This window comes from Oncorhynchus masou, unplaced genomic scaffold (genome assembly GCF_036934945.1).
Source record: "Oncorhynchus masou masou isolate Uvic2021 unplaced genomic scaffold, UVic_Omas_1.1 unplaced_scaffold_1295, whole genome shotgun sequence".
NCBI classification, from domain to species: Eukaryota; Metazoa; Chordata; class Actinopteri; order Salmoniformes; family Salmonidae; genus Oncorhynchus; species Oncorhynchus masou.
In genome coordinates this window covers 104,927-127,159 of record NW_027002800.1, presented here as the reverse complement: position 1 = coordinate 127,159, position 22,233 = coordinate 104,927, and the positions used below count along the sequence as shown (strand labels likewise).

At 43.8% G+C, this 22,233-nt stretch overlaps 1 pseudogene; it reads right to left on the bottom strand.

Annotated features, from left to right (window-relative positions):
- Positions 1–505: 505 nt before the first annotated feature.
- On the bottom strand, positions 506–19,712 carry LOC135530229 (deoxyribonuclease-1-like; annotated as a pseudogene).
- Positions 19,713–22,233: the final 2,521 nt, after the last annotated feature.

The window sequence follows — 22,233 nt, the reverse complement described above, 5'->3', positions numbered from 1 at the left end:
GAAAGGTAGGAGAGAGAGTGATGGAAGAGGTGAAAGGTAGGAGAGAGAGAGTGATGGAAGAGGTGAAAGGTAGGAGAGAGAGAGGTGGAAGGTAGGAGAGAGAGGTGGAAGGTAGGAGAGAGAGGTGAAAGGTAGGAGAGAGAGTGATGGAAGAGGTGAAAGGTAGGAGAGAGAGAGTGATGGATGAGCACGAGGCTGGATTCCAACCCACGCTGTCAGTGGTACATTGTACATGTGGTCCAGAGGCAGCGACATGGACCGCTTGACCACCCCAAGCCACATGTTTAGATTGAGACAGACTAAATATGTAGAGAAGCAATCTTAAAACCTTCAAACGGTTGGGTTTAATTGATCAAACAGTAGCCATGCGTGTTTAATAGGTGTATCTGATTGGACATCATTCCACTGGTGTCTGAGCTGTTACTGAGGGACAAACAGAACCAAACTCCTAAACGAATGTAGAATTCATATGTAACTCTTCCATCTCTTATAAAGCACTTGTTTCAGCTTGAATGTTGGACACAAACAATAACAGGGACACAGTTCGACTGAGTTTTATTGAAACACGTCGTGGTGATGACACCCTATTCCCTATAGAAGGTTCTGGTCCAAAGTAGTGCACTTCGCAGTGAATAGGGTGCCATTTGAGAGTGTCTGAACACTTCCTGGAGGCGGGCTCATGCAGCAGGGGCGTGACCAATCAGCTTCACCTCAACGGGGTAGTGGTCGCTGACAGCCAATGCCTGAGAGGGGGAGAGAGAGTAGAGCTGTACCAGTAAGACACTGTTACTCTACCTAGCTCGACACCAACCGTTTAAAATGGGCTGCTAAAATCATCCTGATTAGAAGGCAAATACAAGTAGCTGTCTCCTATTGACTGAGGTGAATGTCCAGTCTCCTATTGACTGAGGTGAATGTTCAGTCTCCTATTGACTGAGGTGAATGTTCAGTCTCCTATTGACTGAGGTGAATGTCTCCTATTGACTGAGGTGAATGTCCAGTCTCCTATTGACTGAGGTGAATGTTCAGTCTCCTATTGACTGAGGTGAATGTCTCCTATTGACTGAGGTGAATGTTCAGTCTCCTATTGACTGAGGTGAATGTCCAGTCTCTTATTGACTGAGGTGAATGTCCAGTCTCTTATTGACTGAGGTGAATGTCCAGTCTCTTATTGACTGAGGTGAATGTCCAGTCTCCTATTGACTGAAGTGAATGTCCAGTCTCCTATTGACTGAGGTTAATGTCCAGTCTCTTATTGACTGAGGTGAATGTTCAGTCTCTTATTGACTGAGGTGAATGTCCAGTCTCCTATTGACTGAGGTGAATGTTCATTCTCCTATTGACTGAGGTGAATGTTCAGTCTCTTATTGACTGAGGTGAATGTCTCCTATTGACTGAGGTGAATGTTCAGTCTCCTATTGACTGAGGTGAATGTCCAGTCTCCTATTGACTGAGGTGAATGTTCATTCTCCTATTGACTGAGGTGAATGTTCAGTCTCTTATTGACTGAGGTGAATGTTCAGTCTCTTATTGACTGAGGTGAATGTTCAGTCTCTTATTGACTGAGGTGAATGTCTCCTATTGACTGAGGTGAATGTTCAGTCTCTTATTGACTGAGGTGAATGTCTCCTATTGACTGAGGTGAATGTTCAGTCTCTTATTGACTGAGGTGAATGTCCAGTCTCTTATTGACTGAGGTGAATGTTCAGTCTCCTATTGACTGAGGTGAATGTCCAGTCTCTTATTGACTGAGGTGAATGTCTCTTATTGACTGAGGTGAATGTTCAGTCTCTTATTGACTGAGGTGAATGTCTCTTATTGACTGAGGTGAATGTTCAGTCTCTTATTGACTGAGGTGAATGTCTCCTATTGACTGAGGTGAATGTCCAGTCTCTTATTGACTGAGGTGAATGTCCAGTCTCTTATTGACTGAGGTGAATGTCTCTTATTGACTGAGGTGAATGTTCAGTCTCCTATTGACTGAGGTGAATGTCTCCTATTGACTGAGGTGAATGTTCAGTCTCTTATTGACTGAGGTGAATGTTCAGTCTCTTATTGACTGAGGTGAATGTTCAGTCTCCTATTGACTGAGGTGAATGTTCAGTCTCTTATTGACTGAGGTGAATGTTCAGTCTCCTATTGACTGAGGTGAATGTTCAGTCTCTTATTGACTGAGGTGAATGTTCAGTCTCTTATTGACTGAGGTGAATGTTCAGTCTCCTATTGACTGAGGTGAATGTTCAGTCTCTTATTGACTGAGGTGAATGTTCAGTCTCCTATTGACTGAGGTGAATGTTCAGTCTCTTATTGACTGAGGTGAATGTCCAGTCTCCTATTGACTGAGGTGAATGTTCAGTCTCCTATTGACTGAGGTGAATGTTCAGTCTCCTATTGACTGAGGTGAATGTCTCCTATTGACTGAGGTGAATGTTCAGTCTCCTATTGACTGAGGTGAATGTTCAGTCTCCTATTGACTGAGGTGAATGTTCAGTCTCTTATTGACTGAGGTGAATGTTCAGTCTCCTATTGACTGAGGTGAATGTTCAGTCTCTTATTGACTGAGGTGAATGTTCAGTCTCTTATTGACTGAGGTGAATGTTCAGTCTCCTATTGACTGAGGTGAATGTTCAGTCTCCTATTGACTGAGGTGAATGTTCAGTCTCTTATTGACTGAGGTGAATGTTCAGTCTCCTATTGACTGAGGTGAATGTTCAGTCTCCTATTGACTGAGGTGAATGTCCAGTCTCTTATTGACTGAGGTGAATGTTCAGTCTCTTATTGACTGAGGTGAATGTCCAGTCTCTTATTGACTGAGGTGAATGTTCAGTCTCTTATTGACTGAGGTGAATGTTCAGTCTCTTATTGACTGAGGTGAATGTCCAGTCTCCTATTGACTGAGGTGAATGTTCAGTCTCCTATTGACTGAGGTGAATGTCTCTTATTGACTGAGGTGAATGTTCAGTCTCTTATTGACTGAGGTGAATGTTCAGTCTCTTATTGACTAAGGTGAATGTTCAGTCTCTTATTGACTGAGGTGAATGTTCAGTCTCTTATTGACTGAGGTGAATGTTCAGTCTCTTATTGACTGAGGTGAATGTTCAGTCTCTTATTGACTGAGGTGAATGTTCAGTCTCCTATTGACTGAGGTGAATGTTCAGTCTCTTATTGACTGAGGTGAATGTCTCCTATTGACTGAGGTGAATGTTCAGTCTCTTATTGACTGAGGTGAATGTTCAGTCTCTTATTGACTGAGGTGAATGTTCAGTCTCTTATTGACTGAGGTGAATGTTCAGTCTCTTATTGACTGAGGTGAATGTTCAGTCTCCTATTGACTGAGGTGAATGTTCAGTCTCTTATTGAATGAGGTGAATGTCCAGTCTCCTATTGACTGAGGTGAATGTCTCCTATTGACTGAGGTGAATGTTCAGTCTCTTATTGACTGAGGTGAATGTTCAGTCTCTTATTGACTGAGGTGAATGTTCAGTCTTCTATTGACTGAGGTGAATGTTCAGTCTCTTATTGACTGAGGTGAATGTTCAGTCTCCTATTGACTGAGGTGAATGTTCAGTCTCCTATTGACTGAGGTGAATGTTCAGTCTCTTATTGACTGAGGTGAATGTTCAGTCTCTTATTGACTGAGGTGAATGTTCAGTCTCCTATTGACTGAGGTGAATGTTCAGTCTCTTATTGACTGAGGTGAATGTTCAGTCTCTTATTGACTGAGGTGAATGTTCAGTCTCTTATTGACTGAGGTGAATGTTCAGTCTCCTATTGACTGAGGTGAATGTTCAGTCTCTTATTGACTGAGGTGAATGTTCAGTCTCCTATTGACTGAGGTGAATGTCCAGTCTCTTATTGACTGAGGTGAATGTTCAGTCTCCTATTGACTGAGGTGAATGTTCAGTCTCTTATTGACTGAGGTGAATGTCTCTTATTGACTGAGGTGAATGTTCAGTCTCCTATTGACTGAGGTGAATGATCAGTCTCTTATTGACTGAGGTGAATGTTCAGTCTCTTATTGACTGAGGTGAATGTTCAGTCTCTTATTGACTGAGGTGAATGTTCAGTCTCCTATTGACTGAGGTGAATGTTCAGTCTCTTATTGACTGAGGTGAATGTTCAGTCTCCTATTGACTGAGGTGAATGTTCAGTCTCTTATTGACTGAGGTGAATGTCTCTTATTGACTGAGGTGAATGTTCAGTCTCTTATTGACTGAGGTGAATGTTCAGTGTCCTATTGACTGAGGTGAATGTTCAGTCTCTTATTGACTGAGGTGAATGTTCAGTCTCTTATTGACTGAGGTGAATGTTCAGTCTCTTATTGACTGAGGTGAATGTTCAGTCTCCTTTTGACTGAGGTGAATGTTCAGTCTCTTATTGACTGAGGTGAATGTTCAGTCTCCTATTGACTGAGGTGAATGTCCAGTCTCTTATTGACTGAGGTGAATGTTCAGTCTCCTATTGACTGAGGTGAATGTTCAGTCTCTTATTGACTGAGGTGAATGTCTCTTATTGACTGAGGTGAATGTTCAGTCTCTTATTGACTGAGGTGAATGTTCAGTCTCTTATTGACTGAGGTGAATGTTCAGTCTCTTATTGACTGAGGTGAATGTTCAGTCTCCTATTGACTGAGGTGAATGTCCAGTCTCCTATTGACTGAGGTGAATGTTCAGTCTCTTATTGACTGAGGTGAATGTCCAGTCTCCTATTGACTGAGGTGAATGTTCAGTCTCCTATTGACTGAGGTGAATGTTCAGTCTCTTATTGACTGAGGTGAATGTCTCCTATTGACTGAGGTGAATGTCTCTTATTGACTGAGGTGAATGTTCAGTCTCTTATTGACTGAGGTGAATGTTCAGTCTCTTATTGACTGAGGTGAATGTTCAGTCTCCTATTGACTGAGGTGAATGTCCAGTCTCTTATTGACTGAGGTGAATGTTCAGTCTCTTATTGACTGAGGTGAATGTTCAGTCTCTTATTGACTGAGGTGAATGTCTCCTATTGACTGAGGTGAATGTCTCTTATTGACTGAGGTGAATGTCCAGTCTCTTATTGACTGAGGTGAATGTTCAGTCTCTTATTGACTGAGGTGAATGTTCAGTCTCTTATTGACTGAGGTGAATGTCTCTTATTGACTGAGGTGAATGTTCAGTCTCTTATTGACTGAGGTGAATGTCTCTTATTGACTGAGGTGAATGTTCAGTCTCTTATTGACTGAGGTGAATGTTCAGTCTCTTATTGACTGAGGTGAATGTTCAGTCTCCTATTGACTGAGGTGAATGTTCAGTCTCTTATTGACTGAGGTGAATGTTCAGTCTCCTATTGACTGAGGTGAATGTCCAGTCTCTTATTGACTGAGGTGAATGTTCAGTCTCCTATTGACTGAGGTGAATGTTCAGTCTCTTATTGACTGAGGTGAATGTCTCTTATTGACTGAGGTGAATGTTCAGTCTCCTATTGACTGAGGTGAATGTTCAGTCTCTTATTGACTGAGGTGAATGTTCAGTCTCTTATTGACTGAGGTGAATGTTCAGTCTCTTATTGACTGAGGTGAATGTTCAGTCTCCTATTGACTGAGGTGAATGTTCAGTCTCTTATTGACTGAGGTGAATGTTCAGTCTCCTATTGACTGAGGTGAATGTTCAGTCTCTTATTGACTGAGGTGAATGTCTCTTATTGACTGAGGTGAATGTTCAGTCTCTTATTGACTGAGGTGAATGTTCAGTGTCCTATTGACTGAGGTGAATGTTCAGTCTCTTATTGACTGAGGTGAATGTTCAGTCTCTTATTGACTGAGGTGAATGTTCAGTCTCTTATTGACTGAGGTGAATGTTCAGTCTCCTTTTGACTGAGGTGAATGTTCAGTCTCTTATTGACTGAGGTGAATGTTCAGTCTCCTATTGACTGAGGTGAATGTCCAGTCTCTTATTGACTGAGGTGAATGTTCAGTCTCCTATTGACTGAGGTGAATGTTCAGTCTCTTATTGACTGAGGTGAATGTCTCTTATTGACTGAGGTGAATGTTCAGTCTCTTATTGACTGAGGTGAATGTTCAGTCTCTTATTGACTGAGGTGAATGTTCAGTCTCTTATTGACTGAGGTGAATGTTCAGTCTCCTATTGACTGAGGTGAATGTCCAGTCTCCTATTGACTGAGGTGAATGTTCAGTCTCTTATTGACTGAGGTGAATGTCCAGTCTCCTATTGACTGAGGTGAATGTTCAGTCTCCTATTGACTGAGGTGAATGTTCAGTCTCTTATTGACTGAGGTGAATGTCTCCTATTGACTGAGGTGAATGTCTCTTATTGACTGAGGTGAATGTTCAGTCTCTTATTGACTGAGGTGAATGTTCAGTCTCTTATTGACTGAGGTGAATGTTCAGTCTCCTATTGACTGAGGTGAATGTCCAGTCTCTTATTGACTGAGGTGAATGTTCAGTCTCTTATTGACTGAGGTGAATGTTCAGTCTCTTATTGACTGAGGTGAATGTCTCCTATTGACTGAGGTGAATGTCTCTTATTGACTGAGGTGAATGTCCAGTCTCTTATTGACTGAGGTGAATGTTCAGTCTCTTATTGACTGAGGTGAATGTTCAGTCTCTTATTGACTGAGGTGAATGTCTCTTATTGACTGAGGTGAATGTTCAGTCTCTTATTGACTGAGGTGAATGTCTCTTATTGACTGAGGTGAATGTTCAGTCTCTTATTGACTGAGGTGAATGTTCAGTCTCTTATTGACTGAGGTGAATGTTCAGTCTCTTATTGACTGAGGTGAATGTTCAGTCTCTTATTGACTGAGGTGAATGTTCAGTCTCCTATTGACTGAGGTGAATGTTCAGTCTCCTATTGACTGAGGTGAATGTCTCTTATTGACTGAGGTGAATGTTCAGTCTCCTATTGACTGTGGTGAATGTTCAGTCTCCTATTGACTGAGGTGAATGTCCAGTCTCCTATTGACTGAGGTGAATGTCTCTTATTGACTGAGGTGAATGTTCAGTCTCCTATTGACTGAGGTGAATGTTCTGTCTCCTATTGACTGAGGTGAATGTTCAGTCTCCTATTGACTGAGGTGAATGTCCAGTCTCCTATTGACTGAGGTGAATGTCTCCTATTGACTGAGGTGAATGTTCAGTCTCTTATTGACTGAGGTGAATGTTCAGTCTCCTATTGACTGAGTCAATTTTGCTTGTTTTTGCTGAGAGTTTTTAAATTGTGTAGAAATGCACAGACTAGAGATAAGAGTTTATTTCCTGTCGAGGGGAAGCCTGACTTGAGTTAAAGGGGAAATATGCAGAAATCGCTCCTCCATTTCCTGGTTGCTAAAATTCTAATAGTTCCCCTAATTTCATTGTATGTGACAAAACTAGCAAGTGTAGAGAATCATTGTACCATATGAACGGCTAAGAAATAAATCATCAACAACCCAAAATATCACACTTTTTTTGGGTTAAAGGTAGACTCAGTGAGATGACGTTGCAGTGAGCATCACCACATATTTTGAAATGAGCCCTTGCTGAGACTTTGCTATGACACAGTCCCAAAAAGTGTCTGCACAGGTGCGCTTCACGCTGCTACAACGTGGTAGCTACGGGACCTGGGCAGAGGAGAGGTTGAGGGCAGGTAGCCTACTGGTTAGAGCAGTGGTCACCAACCGGTCGATCTTCAAGGCATTCCTAGTCGATCACCAAACAGTTCTGTGGGGAAGCCAATGATAAAAGGCTTGCTTGACTTTTTTTGTTGTATTTGTGTTGCCCTGTTGGCGGTAGGTGCACTTGATTCAGAAGCCCTGTTGGCGGTTGGTGCACTTGATTCAGAATCCCTGTTGGCGGTTGGTGCACTTGATTCAGAAGCCCTGTTGGCGGTTGGTGCACTTGATTCAGAAGCCCTGTTGGCAGTTGGTGCACTTGATTCAGAAGCCCTGTTGGTGCACTTGATTCAGAAGCCCTGTTGGTGCACTTGATTCAGAAGCCCTGTTGGTGCACTTGATTCAGAAGCCCTGTTGGCAGTTGGTGCACTTGATTCAGAAGCCCTGTTGGTGCACTTGATTCAGAAGCCCTGTTGGCAGTTGGTGCACTTGATTCAGAAGCCCTGTTGGCGGTTGGTGCACTTGATTCAGAAGCCCTGTTGGCGGTTGGTGCACTTGATTCAGAATCCCTGTTGGCGGTTGGTGCACTTGATTCAGAATCCCTGTTGGCGGTTGGTGCACTTGATTCAGAAGCCCTGTTGGCGGTTGGTGCACTTGATTCCCATTTTGAACCGAATCATTTGTCTGAAAAGACAAACTCCGCCTACCCGGCGGACCGGGAGATCTGTGGCTTAATCGAGTTCTCATACGGCGCTGGCCAATCGGATGTCTCAAATCAACGTTCCGACAGCTTCATCGACCAGTAGTTGGTGACCACTGGGTTAGAGCCTTGGTCCAGTAACCCAAATGTTGCCGGTTCCAATACCCGAGCCGACAAGGTGAAAAATCTGTCCATGTGGCCTTGAGCAAGGCACTTAACCCTGATTCGCTCCAGGGGGGAAGGACTACTATGTCTGACCCTGTGAAACAACACCTATCATACTACTATGACTGACCCTGTACAACAACACCTATCATACTACTATGACTGACCCTGTACAACAACACCTATCATACTACTATGACTGACCCTGTACAACAACACCTATCATACTACTATGACTGACCCTGTAGAACAACACCTATCATTCTACTATGACTGACCCTGTACAACAACACCTATCATACTACTATGACTGACCCTGTAAAACAACACCTATCATACTACTATGACTGACCCTGTACAACAACACCTATCATACTACTATGACTGACCCTGTACAACAACACCTATCATACTACTATGACTGACCCTGTAGAACAACACCTATCATTCTACTATGACTGACCCTGTACAACAACACCTATCATACTACTATGACTGACCCTGTACAACAACACCTATCATACTACTATGACTGACCCTGTACAACAACACCTATCATCCTACTATGACTGACCCTGTAAAACAACACCTATCATACTACTATGACTGACCCTGTAAAACAACACCTGTCATACTACTATGACTGACCCTGTAAAACAACACCTATCATACTACCATGACCCTGTACAACAACACCTATCACACTACTATGACTGACCCTGTACAACAACACCTATCATCCTACTATGACTGACCCTGTACAACAACACCTATCATACTACTATGACTGACCCTGTAAAACAACACCTATCATACTACTATGACTGACCCTGTAAAACAACACCTATCATACTACTATGACTGACCCTGTAAAACAACACCTATCATACTACTATGACTGACCCTGTACAACAACACCTATCATACTACTATGACCCTGTAAAACAACACCTATCATACTACTATGACTGACCCTGTAAAACAACACCTATCACACTACTATGACTGACCCTGTAAAACAACACCTATCATACTACTATGACTGACCCTGTAAAACAACACCTATCATACTACTATGACTGACCCTGTACAACAACACCTATCACACTACTATGACTGACCCTGTACAACAACACCTATCACACTACTATGACTGACCCTGTAAAACAACACCTATCATACTACTATGACTGACCCTGTAAAACAACACCTATCATACTACTATGACTGACCCTGTAAAACAACACCTATCATACTACTATGACTGACCCTGTACAACAACACCTATCACACTACTATGACTGACCCTGTAAAACAACACCTATCATACTACTATGACTGACCCTGTACAACAACACCTATCATACTACTCTGACAGACCCTGTACAACAACACCTATCATGCTACTATGACCCTGTAAAACAACACATATCACTGCACCTATCCTGTGTATGAGACAATGAAAGTTTAGCCTCGCGCTTCAATGCCATCAGTTGTGTAAATTGACCCGATATTGTGTTGACTTCGTGCCACATCATATGACTGAGTCCACCTTTAAGGGTCAAGAGTTTTTACCATGCTGTGGCTGAGCTTCAGGTGAGTCATGTAGTTGAACACCTCAGCCGACCCATGGACCACTCCTCTCATCATCTCAGTGGTGGCCACCACCCTTCACAACCAGACCAACAGTTAGTCTGTGAGTGAGTGTGTGTGTGAGTGAGTGTGTGTGTGAGTTGGTGTGTGTGTGTTGGAAATGTGTGTGTGTGTAAATGTGTGTGTTTGTAATTGTGTGTCTAAATGTGTGTGTGTGTGTGGTTGCATGTGTATAGGTGCGTGGGTGTCTCTGACCTGTCGTAGGGACAGTCGGTGTTAGAGACCGTGGTGTCAGCGTGGTCAGGTATCAGCCAGTGTGTGTGTGTATAGGTGTCTCTGACCTGTCGTAGGGACAGTCGGTGTTGGAGACCGTGGTGTCAGCGTGGTCAGGTATCAGCCAGTGTGTGTGTGTGTGTGTGGTTGCATGTGTATAGGTGTCTCTGACCTGTCGTAGGGACAGTCGGTGTTAGAGACCGTGGTGTCAGCGTGGTCAGGTATCAGCCAGTGGTATCTGTGGTCTGTGAAGAGACGTATCCGCTGCCAGTCTGATCCACTGACGTAGCGACAGCCTGCGTTGAAGTCCCCCAGCAGCACTATGTCCTGCCAATCAATCAATCAATCAATAAATCTATCAATCAATAATTTCATCAATCAATCGATCAATACATCAATCAATCAATCGATCAATGCATCGATCAATAAATCGATCAATGCATGAATCAATCGATCAATCGATCAATTCATCAATCAATCAATCAATTCATCAATCAATCAATCGATCAATTCATCAATCAATCAATCGATCAATTCATCAATCAATCAATCAAACATTTCATCAATCGATCAATCGATCAATTCATCGATCAATTCATGAATCAATCAATCGGTCAATTCATCAATCAATCAATTCATCAATCGATCAAACCTTTGCGTGCAAGTCAAGTTTCATGTTTTAATGTTACGTGCACAAGAACAGTGGAATGCCTTTTATCTTGTAAACTCTTAAAACCCAACAATGCAATAATCAACATCAATGTAGTACAACACTGAACAAAACAATAAACCCAACATGCAACAATTTCAAAGATTTTACTGAGTTACAGTTCATATGAGGAAATGAGTCAATTTAAATCAATTCATTAGGCCCTGATCTACAGATTTCACATGACTGGGAATACAGATCTGCATCTGTTGGTCAGACACCTTAATAAAACAGTAGGAGTGTGGATCAGAAAACCAGTCAGTATCTGGTGTGACCATTTGCCTCATGCAGCACGACACATCTCCTTCACCTAGAGTTGATCAGGCTGTTGATTGTGGCCTGTGGAATGTTGACCCAGTCCTCTTCAATGACTGTTCAAAGTTGCTGGATATTGGCGGGAACTGGAACACGCTGTCGTACATGTCTATCCAGAGCATCCCAAACATGCTCAATGGGTGACATGTCTATCCAGAGCATCCCAAACATGCTCAATAGGTGACATGTCTATCCAGAGCATCCCAAACATGCTCAATAGGTGACATGTCTATTCAGAGCATCCCAAACATGCTCAATAGGTGACATGTCTATCCATAGCATCCCAAACATGCTCAATAGGTGACATGTCTATCCAGAGCATCCCAAACATGCTCAATAGGTGACATGTCTATCCAGAGCATCCCAAACATGCTCGATGGGTGACATGTCTGGTGAGGATGCAGGTCATGAAGGAACTGGGACATTTTCAGCGTCCAGGAATTGTGTACAGATCCTTGCGACATGGGTCTGTGCATTATCATGCTGAAACATGAGGTGAAGGCGGTGTATGAATGGCACAACAATGGGCCTCAGGATCTCATCACAGTATCTCTGTGCATTCAAATTGCCATCAATAAAATGCAATTGTGTTCATTATCCTTAACTTATGCCTGCCCATACCATAACCCCACCACCACCACGGGGCACTCTGTCCAAAATGTAATTATTTTCCACCATAATTTGCAAATAAATTCATAAAAAATCCTACAATGTGATTTTCTGGATTTTTTTCTCTCATTTTGTCTGTCATAGTTGAAGTGTACCTATGATGTAAATTACAGGCCTCTCTCATCTTTTTAAGTGGGAGAACTTGCACAGTTGGTGGCTGACTAAATACTTTTTTGCCCCACTGTATATACAGGGTCAGTTCCAATAGCATATTTACAACATGCAGGGATACTGGAGTGATAGAGTACTGTATGTGGAGGGGTGAGGTGACATCAGAATATATGATAAACAGGGATACTGGAGTGATAGAGTACTGTATGTAGAGGGGTGAGGTGACATCAGAATATATGATAACCAGGGATACTGGAGTGATAGAGTACTGTATGTGGAGGGGTGAGGTGACATCAGAATATATGATAAACAGGGATACTGGAGTGATTGTACGATACATTTCCATGACACACTGACCAGGTGGATCCGGGTTAAAGATATGATCTCTCATTGATGTCACTTAGTTAAATCCACTTCAATCAGTGTCGATAAAAAGGTGGAGATCAGATGATGAAGACGAAGATGAAGGAGAGGAGACAGGGTAGCCCTTTCCTAAAGTTAAATACCAACATCTCCCTCTTTGGCCTCATGGGTAGTAATAATAATATTAATATGATTAAATACTAAATCATATTTTATTTATTATTATTATTTTATATATTTTTTTCATCATGAATATAAAGGGTAATGGTTATATGTGTGTGTGTGGAGTCAGTATACACGTGTCAGTGTGTGTGTGTCAGTTAGTGTGTGTGTGTGTCAGTTGGTGTGTGTGTGTGTGTGTGTCAGTGTGTGTGTCAGTGTGCGTTTGTGTGTGTGTGTGTGTAGAGTTCATAGAGAGAAAATAAAATCAAAGCCAGTATTGAAGTCCCCTAGCAGAACTACTACAGAGGAGGAGTGTGTGTGTGCGTGCCTGTGTCTGTGTCTGTGTGTGTGTGTGTGTGTGTGTGTGTGTGTGTGTGTGTGTGTGTGTGTGTGTGTGTGTGTTGTATAGTCACATTGGTGTTCCAGCGAGCTCTGACGTCAGCGGCCACATCGTACAGAGCGTCAACCTCCTTCACTGCCGAGTCTGGAGACGTGTGTTGAGGAATCAAAACAAAGTTCCTCACAGCTAGAAGAGAGGGAGGGTGGGGAGGTGGGGAGGGAGAGAGTGGGTGGGAGGGAGGGAGGGAGGTGGGGAGGGAGAGAGTGAGGGAGGTGGGGAGGGAGATAGTGAGGGAGGTGGGGAGGGAGGGAGAGAGGGAGGGAGGTGGGGAGGGAGAGAGTGAGGGAGGTGGGGAGGGAGATAGTGAGGGAGGGAGGTGGGGAGGGAGATAGTGAGGGAGGGAGGGAGGGAGGGGGCAGGGAGGGAGAGAGGGAGGGAGGTGGGGAGGGAGAGAGTGAGGGAGGGAGGTGGGGAGGGAGAGAGTGAGGGAGAGAGTGAGGGGGAGAGAGTGAGGGAGGGAGGGAGGGAGGGAGGGAGGGAGGGAGGGAGGGAGGGAGGGAGGGAGGGAGAGAGTGAGGGAGGGAGGTGGGGAGGGAGAGAGTGAGGGAGAGAGTGAGGGAGGGAGGGAGGGAGGGAGGGAGAAAAACACCGGAATGGAGAGTTAAAGATTTAATATCTTCATTAATCAAGACAGTTCCGAAATGTTTTGCAGCAGTCAAGTTTTTCAAGATATTCAGCCTGGTCTCATAGACGAGATGTAAATCATAGATGATGTAGATAGACTAGATGGAACTGTAGCGCTGGGAGTCGGGATGCAGGTTCAGGGAGTGTATTTAATAAATGAACAAAACAAGAAACACGGGTACAGACATGAACACTGGACCAGAAACAATAACGCCTGGGGAAGGAACCAAAGGGAGGTGTTGGAGACAGACAGTTGAGGTGGGAAGTTTACATACACTTAGGTTGGAGTCATTAGAACTCGTTTTCAACCACTCCACAAATTTATTGTTAACAAATTATAGTTTTGGCAAGTCGGTTAGGACATCTACTTTGTGCATGACACAAGTCATTTTTCCAACAATTGTTTACATACAGATTATTTCACTTATAATTCACTGCATCACAATACTGTCAGGATTTGGCCAGGGTTGTTCCGGGTTTTGGTCACTAGATGCCCCCATTGTGCTTTTTGACCTTATGTTTTTTCCCTTGTTCCCCATTATTATTTGCACCTGTGCCTCGTTTACCCTGATTGTATTTAAACCCTTAGTTTCCCTCAGTTCTGTGCTCTGTGTTTGTATGTTAGCACCCAGCCCTAGTGTTCTGTGTTTTCTTGTCGATTCCGGTGGATGCTCTTGTGGAATTCTGTTTTTGTTTTTGAGTATCTCTTGAGGCTTTTTTGTGCTATTCCTACCACCTTTTGGATTTGCCATTTTTGTATTTAAGGACTTCTCCTTTTTTACTTTATTAAATACACCGTCTTAAGTACTGCTGTGTCTGCCTCATCTTCTGGGTTCTGCTGACTATTCGTGGCTCAGTTGGTTAAGTGACTGTTTCTCACTCCGGAGACCCAGGTTCGTAACCGGGTCCTGACAAATACCTAATGTAAATAGTCCGGGTGGCCATTTGATTAATTGTCCAGCTTGGGGGTAGAAGCTGTTGAGGAGCCTTTTGGACCTCGCCTTGGCGCTCCGGTACCGCTTGCCGTGCGGTAGCAGAGAAAACAGTCTATGACTTGGGTGACTGGAGTCTTTGATCATTGTTTGGGTCTTCCTCTGACACTGCCTGGTATAGAGGTCCTGGATGGCAGGAAGCTTGGCCCCAGTGATGTACTGGGCCGTGTGCACTGCCCTCTGTAGCGCCTTACGGTCGGATGCCGAACAGTTGCCATACCAGGCGGTGATGCAACCCGTCAGGATGCTCCCAATGGTGCAACTGTATGATGCAAAATGTTTCATGACACTTTGTCTTCTTGAAAGTTTCTAATATCTTGAAGACTTGCCTGCTGACATACAAAATATCAAGGGACTGAATCAACAGACTGACTGAATCAACAGACTGACTGAGTCAACAGACTGACTGTGTCAACAGACTGACTGAGTCAACAGACTGACTGAGTCAACAGACTGACTGAGTCAACAGACTGACTGAGTCAACAGACTGACTGAATCAACAGACTGACTGAATCAACAGACTGACTGAGTCAACAGACTGACTGTGTCAACAGACTGACTGTGTCAACAGACTGACTGAATCAACAGACTGACTGAATCAACAGACTGACTGAATCAACAGTAATGAAGAAAAACACATGTTTTTTGAGTTAATTATTTGTTTTATGTAAGGGAACCTCATCTCTCTCTCTCTCTGTCTCTCTGTCTCTCTGTCTCTCTCTCTGTCTCTCTCTCTCTCTCTCTCTCTCTCTCTCTCTCTCTCTCTCTCTCTCTCTCTCTCTCTCTCTCTCTGTCTCTCTCTCTCTCTCTCTCTCTGTCTCTCTGTCTCTCTGTCTCTGTCTCTCTCTCTCTCATCTCTCTCTCTCTCTCTCTCTCTCTCTCTGTCTCTGTCTCTGTCTCTGTCTCTCTCTGTCTCTCTGTCTCTCTGTCTCTCTGTCTCTCTCTCTCACTCTCTCTCTCACTCTCTCTCTCTCTCTCTCACTCTCTCTCTCTATCTCTCTCTCACTCTCTCTCTCTCTCTCTCTCTCTCTCTCTCTCTCTCTCTTTCTCCCTCCCTCTCATTCCCCCTCTCTCTCCCCATTCTCTCCCCCATCCCCCCCTCCCCTTCTACCTGTGTAGTTCGAGGAGAACATGACAATGAAGGGCTCTCTGATGAAGGTATCTGTACTGCAGGGCTCACAGCCGTCATCGTACGTGTAGTTCATCGCCACAGAGACCGTCTCCTCTCTGTCGTATAACAGGACAAACACGCTTTAGGAGATGGTTTCAGTGTTTAGTGCAGAACGACACAGTACAGAGCAGAACAGAACCTGTACAGGTAGAGGTATCTCTCTGTATAGTACCTGTACAGGTAGAGGTATCTCTCTGTATATTACCTGTACAGGTAGAGGTATCTCTCTGTATATTACCTGTACAGGTAGAGGTATCTCTCTGTATATTACCTGTACAGGTAGAGGTATCTCTCTGTATATTACCTGAACAGGTAGAGGTATCTCTCTGTATATTACCTGTACAGGTAGAGGTATCTCTCTGTATATTACCTGTACAGGTAGAGGTATCTCTCTGTATATTACCTGTACAGGTAGAGGTATCTCTCTGTATATTACCTGAACAGGTAGAGGTATCTCTCTGTATATTACCTGTACAGGTAGAGGTATCTCTCTGTATATTACAGGTAGGGGTATATCTCTGTATATTACCTGTACAGGTAGAGGTATCTCTCTGTATATTACCTGTACAGGTAGAGGTATCTCTCTGTATATTACCTGTACAGGTAGAGGTATCTCTCTGTATATTACCTGTACAGGTAGAGGTATCTCTCTGTATATTACCTGTACAGGTAGAGGTATCTCTCTGTATATTACCTGTACAGGTAGAGGTATCTCTCTGTATATTACCTGCACAGGTAGAGGTATCTCTCTGTATATTACCTGTACAGGTAGAGGTATCTCTCTGTATATTACCTGTACAGGTAGAGGTATCTCTCTGTATATTACCTGTACAGGTAGAGGTATCTCTCTGTATGTTACCTGTACAGGTAGAGGTATCTCTCTGTATATTACCTGTACAGGTAGAGGTATCTCTCTGTATATTACCTGTACAGGTAGAGGTATCTCTCTGTATATTACCTGTACAGGTAGAGGTATCTCTCTGTATGTTACCTGTACAGGTAGAGGTATCTCTCTGTATATTACCTGTACAGGTAGAGGTATCTCTCTGTATATTACCTGTACAGGTAGAGGTATCTCTCTGTATGTTACCTGTACAGGTAGAGGTATCTCTCTGTATATTACCTGTACAGGTAGAGGTATCTCTCTGTATATTACCTGTACAGGTAGAGGTATCTCTCTGTATATTACCTGTACAGGTAGAGGTATCTCTCTGTATATTACCTGTACAGGTAGAGGTATCTCTCTGTATATTACCTGTACAGGTAGAGGTATCTCTCTGTATATTACCTGTACAGGTAGAGGTATCTCTCTGTATATTACCTGTACAGGTAGAGGTATCTCTCTGTATATTACCTGTACAGGTAGAGGTATCTCTCTGTATATTACCTGTACAGGTAGAGGTATCTCTCTGTGTATTACCTGTACAGGTAGAGGTATCTCTCTGTATATTACCTGTACAGGTAGAGGTATCTCTCTGTGTAGGTACTGCGGCCCAGTTCCTCGCTGACAATGTGACTGTACCTATAGGGAGACAAGCCTCTGACAACAAAGAAATACAGTTATTAGACAACACACATTACAAAGTCTTTATATTGGAGGGGCTGTCATTGGTTAGTGGATGTAATATTGTTTCAGGGCTGTGATTGGTCTTACTTGTTGACGTGCTGCATCAGTTTGTTGGTTGCTGATAGGTCAGTGTCTCTTACTTCCTGGATCAGCACGATATCATAACGGTGCACTATCTAATACATTAAAAAAATCATAATATTAATGAATAACAACTAAGGTTCCCGGACACAGCCTGGTCTTGGACTAAAAAGTACTTTCAAATGGAGAATCTACAATCACTTTTAGTCCCAAGATGTTATGAGATAAAACGTTACATTATGATGTCATGAGATAAAGTGTTACATTATGATGTCATGAGATAAAGTGTTACATTGGGATGTCATGAGATAAAGTGTTACATTATGATGTCATGAGATAAAGTGTTACATTATGATGTAATGAGATAAAGTGTTACATTATGATGTAATGAGATAAAGTGTTACATTATGATGTCATGAGATAAAGTGTTACATTATGATGTCATGAGATAAAGTGTTACATTGGGATGTCATGAGATAAAACATTACATTGTGATGTCATGAGATAAAGTGTTACATTATGATGTAATGAGATAAAGTGTTACATTATGATGTAATGAGATTGTCAGGCATATGTGTATAGGTGGCAGGGAAGTCAGGCGCAGGAGAGTCAAACGGAGTGTAAAATGGAGTCTTTTAATAAGGTCCAAGTAACATGCTCCATAACACTAAATAGACAAAATGAATAATAAATAAATATGGGTACGAAGACCCGACGCGCACCTATACAAAAACACTACACTGACGATAAACAATCTCTGACAAAGACATGAGGGGAAACAGAGGGTTAAATACACAACAGGTAATGAATGGGATTGAAAACAGGTGTGTGGGAAGACAAGACAAAACCAATGGAAAATGAAAAATGGATCAATGATGGCTAGAAGACCGGTGACGTCGAACGCCGAGCACCGCCCGAACAAGGAGAGGCAACGACTTCGGCAGAAGTTGTGACAGAGATAAAGTGTTACATTGTGATGTTATGAGATTGTTACGGATACAGTTATCCTGTGTGTGTGTGTATCCTGTGTGTGTGTTTCTTTTCTCTCCTTCTCCCCTCACAGGTGAAAATCATCACTCCCCAATCAGTCAACAATCAATCATCAATCAGAAGACACACCTCCTCATATTTCCTAAACCTATCACAGTTCCTTCCCCATGGTTTAAAAACCCCATCATTTGTTTGTTCTAGAGCTCAAGCTCAATCTCTCTGTAAATGCCATGTCTGTAGGTCTCTGTGTTTCACTCTCGCTTTGTGTCGTAACCTCTCTTTTGTTTAAGCACCTCATAGCACTTTGTCATCACCTGTGAGTATTGTTTTTGGTTATGGTGTTTGTTTGTTGCTGGTGGAAAAGGGGGAAACCAAGACAAGTCGCCCATGGGCATACACTACCCGTAGGTGAACTTTGTTAAATACACTAGTTAGAACTGGGCGGACCACCCACTGTATTTTTGGTTGGTTAGTTAGCTGTTGTTAAAGTAGGCTAGTCTAGCTTAGGGGTGTTTTTGAATACTTATTGTTTCTTTCCTTGGGTCCAGCTCAGCCCCTTTTCCTGCTCCCCCCATTACCGTGTGTTTATAAATAAACCTAGAGTTTGACGGTAGATTTCAGTTGTCGTGCTTATTTCGTTCACACTTTTCCTTTGTCACAATAATAATTTGCATGAGTTATGTTACGAGTCTCATTACCATCCCCCCTAGACTGTCGGGCCAAAAGGGATTCGTAACAGAGATAAAGTGTTACATTGTGATGTTATGACATAAAGTGTTACATTATGATGTAATGAGATAAACGTTACATTGTGATGTTATGAGATAAAGCGTTACAATGTGATGTTATTAGATAAAGCGTTACATTGTGATGTTATGAGATAAAGCGTTACACTGTGATGTTATGAGATAAAGCGTTACACTGTGATGTCATGAGATAAAGCGTTACATTGTGATGCTATGAGATAAAGCGTTACATTGTGATGTCATGAGATAAAGCGTTACATTGTGATGTCATGAGATAAAGCGTTACATTGTGATGTCATGAGATAAAGTGTTACATTGTGATGTCATGAGATAAAGCGTTACATTGTGATGCTAAGAGATAAAGCTCTACCTGGGTGATGGTGTCCATGAGGGTTGAGTTGGAGGACTTCTTGTCTCCGAATGTCTTGATGTTGAAGGCAGCCTCCCAGCTGCACCAGGGCCAATAGGAACAGCACTAACAGACAGGCTACACGCATTCTAAGGGTCAGGGGTTAGAGGTCAGATATTACAGGCCACACACGTCCTGGAGGTCAGGGATTAGAGGTCAGATATTACAGGCCACACATCCTGGAGGTCAGGGATTAGAGGTTAGATATTACAGGCCACACACATTCTGGAGGTCAGGGATTAGAGGTCAGATATTACAGGCCACACACGTCCTGGAGGTCAGGGATTAGAGGTTAGATATTACAGGCCACACACGTCCTGGAGGTCAGGGATTAGAGGTTAGATATGGGGTTATATCCTGCCTGTTTGGCCCTGTCCGGGGGTATCGTCGGACGGGGCCACAGTGTCTCCTGACCCCTCCTGTCTCAGCCTCCTGTATTTATGCTGCAGTTGTTTTTGTGTCGGGGGGCTAGGGTCAGTCTGTTATATCTGGAGTACTTTTCCTGTCTTATCCGGTGTCCTGTGTGAATTTAAGTATGCTCTCTATAATTCTTTCTTTCTCTCTTTCTCTCTCTCTCTCGGAGGACCTGAGCCCTAGGACCATCTCTCAGGACTACCTGGCATTATGACTCCTTGCTGTCCCCAGTCCACCTGGCCCTGCTGCTGCTCCAGTTTCAACTGTTCTGTCTGTTCTGCTATGGAACCCTGTCCCAGACCTGCTGTTTTCAACTCTCTAGACAGCAGGAGCGGTAGAGATACTCTGAATGATTGGCTATGAAAAGCCAACTGACATTTACTCCTGAGGTGCTGACCTGTTGCACCCTCCACAGCTACTGTGATTATTATTATTTGACCCTGTTGGTCATTTATGAACATTTGAACATCTTGGCCATGTTCTGTTATAATCTCCACCCGGCACAGCCAGAAGAGGACTGGCCACCCCTCATAGCCTGGTTCCTCTCTACCCAGCACAGCCAGAAGAGGACTGGCCACCCCTCATAGCCTGGTTCCTCTCTACCCAGCACAGACAGAAGAGGACTGGCCACCCCTCATAGCCTGGTTCCTCTCTACCCAGCACAGACAGAAGAGGACTGGCCACCCCTCATAGCCTGGTTCCTCTCTACCCAGTACAGCCAGAAGAGGACTGGCCACCCCTCATAGCCTGGTTCCTCTCTACCCAGCACAGCCAGAAGAGGACTGGCCACCCCTCATAGCCTGGTTCCTCTCTACCCAGCACAGCCAGAAGAGGACTGGCCACCCCTCATAGCCTGGTTCCTCTCTACCCAGCACAGACAGAAGAGGACTGGCCACCCCTCATAGCCTGGTTCCTCTCTACCCAGCACAGACAGAAGAGGACTGGCCACCCCTCATAGCCTGGTTCCTCTCTACCCAGTACAGCCAGAAGAGGACTGGCCACCCCTCATAGCCTGGTTCCTCTCTACCCAGTACAGCCAGAAGAGGACTGGCCACCCCTCATAGCCTGGTTCCTCTCTACCCAGTACAGCCAGAAGAGGACTGGCCACCCCTCATAGCCTGGTTCCTCTCTACCCAGTACAGCCAGAAGAGGACTGGCCCACCCCTCAGAGCCTGATTCCTCTCTACCCAGTACAGCCAGAAGAGGACTGGCCAACCGGTCATAGTCTGGTTCCTCTCTACCCAGTACAGCCAGAAGAGGACTGGCCACCCCTCATAGCCTGGTTCCTCTCTACCCAGTACAGCCAGAAGAGGACTGGCCACCCCTCATAGCCTGGTTCCTCTCTACCCAGTACAGCCAGAAGAGGACTGGCCACCCCTCATAGCCTGGTTCCTCTCTAGGTTTCTTCCTAGGTTCCTGAGGGTTCAAATATTACAGACCACGCACATCCTAGCCTGGTAAAATACATGGTGGTGTGAAAGAAGCCTGCTAGTCTAATAGATGGTGGTGTGAGAGAAGCCTGCTAGTATAATAGATGGTGGTGTGAGAGAAGCCTGCTAGTAAAATAGATGGTGGTGTGAGAGAAGCCTGCTAGTAAAATAGATGGTGGTGTGAGAGAAGCCTGCTAGTATAATAGATGGTAGTGTGAGAGAAGCCTGCTAGTAAAATAGATGGTGGTGTGTGAGAGAAGCCTGCTAGTATAATAGATGGTGGTGTGAGAGAAGCCTGCTAGTATAATACATGGTGGTGTGAGAGAAGCCTGCTAGTATAATAGATGGTGGTGTGAGAGAAGCCTGCTAGTATAATAGATGGTGGTGTGAGAGAAGCCTGCTAGTATAATAGATGGTGGTGTGAGAGAAGCCTGCTAGTATAATAGATGGTGGTGTGTGAGAAGCCTGCTAGTAAAATACATGGTGGTGTGAGAGAAGCCTGCTAGTATAATACATGGTGGTGTGAGAGAAGCCTGCTAGTATAATAGATGGTGGTGTGAGAGAAGCCTGCTAGTAAAATACATGGTGGTGTGAGAGAAGCCTGCTAGTAAAATAGATGGTGGTGTGAGAGAAGCCTGCTAGTAAAATACATGGTGGTGTGAGAGAAGCCTGCTAGTAAAATAGATGGTGGTGTGAGAGAAGCCTGCTAGTAAAATAGATGGTGGTGTGAGAGAAGCCTGCTAGTAAAATAGATGGTGGTGTGAG